This window comes from Dromiciops gliroides, chromosome 6, assembly GCF_019393635.1.
Source record: "Dromiciops gliroides isolate mDroGli1 chromosome 6, mDroGli1.pri, whole genome shotgun sequence".
NCBI lineage: Eukaryota > Metazoa > Chordata > Mammalia > Microbiotheria > Microbiotheriidae > Dromiciops > Dromiciops gliroides.
The window spans coordinates 133,571,683-133,574,319 of record NC_057866.1 but is presented as its reverse complement, the minus strand read 5'-3'; the positions used below and the strand labels follow the sequence as shown (position 1 = coordinate 133,574,319).

General features: G+C 40.0%; 1 non-coding gene across 1 annotated transcript; it reads left to right on the top strand.

The window, feature by feature from the left end:
* Positions 1 to 243: 243 nt before the first annotated feature.
* On the top strand, positions 244 to 350 carry LOC122733216. Its single transcript, XR_006353799.1, has one exon. It is a non-coding gene; the product is annotated as a U6 spliceosomal RNA (small nuclear RNA).
* Positions 351 to 2,637: the final 2,287 nt, after the last annotated feature.

Here is a 2,637-nt window from a genome sequence, read left to right as displayed (position 1 = left end):
TTTAGACATCAATCAGTTCAACCATTTCATTATATATCGGGCAGCTAGGGTGGCACAGTAGATAAAGCACCGCCCTGGATTCAGGAGTACCTGAGTTCAAATCCGGCCTCAGACACTTGACATTTACTAGCTGTGTGACCCTGGGCAAGTCACTTAACCCCCATTGCCCCAGCCCACCAAAAAATCATTATATAGATGTTGGAGCTAATCTTTAAAAAAATGTGTGCCCGCTTCTGCAGTACAGTGTTTGCTTTGGCAGCACATATATTAAAATTGGAATGATACAGAGAAGATTAGCATGGCCCTTGCACAAGGGTGACACTCAAATTCGAGAAGCATTCCATATTTTGGGGGCAGCTAGATGGCAAAGTGGATAAAGCACTGGCCCTGGATTCAGGAGGATCTGAGTTCAAATCTGGTCTCAGACACTTGACACTAGCTGTGTGACCTTGGGAAAGTCACTTAACCCTCATTGCCTGGGGGGGGGGGGATGCCTGAAATCTTATAGCAAATTAATAGATGCTCCAGGATTAGAACCCAAGACTTTTGAGTTTTAACTCACTAGGGTTTTTTTGCATACTATTCATGAATTCTGACACACTAAAAGTCTTTATGAATGTAAAACGTAAATGTTTACATATATAAATAGATTGCATATTTCACTTTATGACATGGGGGAGGGAGATAACTGTTAGTAGAACTTACAACTTGTCTGGCCATTAGGCATCTAGCAATTTGATATATAAATATGAAAAGACAAAAGCCTGATTATCAAGAAAGCAGCCATTACAAAGCCTATGAATTTGTCATGAGAAGTTATCCTCAGGACCTAATCAGTTGGACCTACTAATTTTTTTAAACATACACACACAGACATATATTTGTGTATGTGTTATGTATGTATGTATGTGTGTTTGTCTGTGTATTTATGTATGTATGTGTAATATATATATATAGAGAGAGAGAGAGAGAGAGAGAGAGATAGAGAGAGCACCACTAGTTTTATTGATTTTGTGGTCTGATTTCTCCTGCTAAACTTTAGTTTTTCTGATGTTACATTGCATAGCAGGTTAGAAACAATGAGAAGTAGGTATCACTATGCAGAAATGCATTGATAGTATTGAAAAGTGACAGCTATTCATGAGGCAAAAATTAGAAATAAAACAATACAATAAAGCTGGGCTCATTTCTATTTGTAATGACCAGCTCTAGCCAACAGACTTTTTGGAGCCAGGGTAATTCAAGACCCAGAGAGCCAAGACCAAATCTGAGTCTAATGGTACCACTATTCTTTCCTAATCTGATCACATCTGGAGAATTGTGTTCACACCTGGAAACACATTTTAGGAAGGATAATGATCAACTGAAGAGTGTCCAAAGGAGAGCAATCAGGGTGGTGGAGGACCTTAAAGTCATGCCATATTAGGATATGCTGGAGGAATTGGGGATATTTTGCGTGGATAAGAGAAGAGTTAAGAGGACGTGATGACTGCCTTCACATATTTAAAGGGCTGGAATGTAGAAGAGGGATGGTCTGCTTAGACCCAGAGGGTAGAAACTAAATTTCATCTAATGAATGAAAGTTGCAAAGCAGCCAACTTAGGATCAACAGAAGGAAAACTCATTAACGATTAGAATTGCCCAAAAGAGGAATGAGGTGTCATAGGATGTAGAGTTTCCTCACACTTCTTCAAGCAAAAAGGTTTGAAGGTCTCTAGTAATGATGTTGTAGAGGGGACTTGTATTTAGAAAGAGGTTGGGCTCTATGCCTTTGGAGGTTGATTCCAATTCTGAAATTTTGTAATTCTGTAAAAAACAGTCCAGATTTCCAAAGGATACAAAAAACAGATCTAAGGAATAAAAGCTGCTTTAAGGCAATAGAAGCAATCAGGAATCAGGGAGTATACCAACAGATCAGGAAACACATCCAAGAAGGCAAACACAATTTTTTTTTTTTTAGTGAGGCAATTGGGGTTAAGTGACTTGCCCAGGGTCACACAGCTAGTAAGTGTTAAGTGTCTGAGACCGGATTTGAACTCAGGTACTCCTGACTCCAGGCCGGTGCTCTATCCACTGCGCCCACTTAGCTGCCCCAAACACAATTATTTTTAAAATATTAAGAACCTGGAACTGAGGAAATGTCTAAATCAAAACTGAGGATGTTTCATATATGTTCTTCTTGCTCTATCATAGTCTAATGACTACTTTCCCAAAATGTAGCCAGATGAGGCAGAAAGCTCAGGTTGCTGGAGGCTCTGCAATTCAGTACACCTGGGAGATCTGGGATCATAAGATTTTAGATGCTGAGCTAAAAGAGATCTACAAGTTATCTTCTCTGTAACGATTGGAATGATGCCACCTGCTGGAGACTTACTGTAGAAGAGTTCTGCTCATGAAGCGAAAGTCTTTGAGGGCAAGACCAGGAGTCTTTTCTTTGGCATCAGGAAGTGATGCGGGCTAGTGGGGAGGAGGAAGAAGAGACTGGCGCTCGGTCTCACTCTCTTTCCTTTGGACTGGTGGAGAGCCAAGCTAGAAATGTGCTCTCCCTTTAATAGATAGGAATCTAGGTCTTTTCTTCTCTCTTTACCAAACTCTTATTCTCCTTAATAAATGCTTAAAAGTCTAACTCTTGCTAAA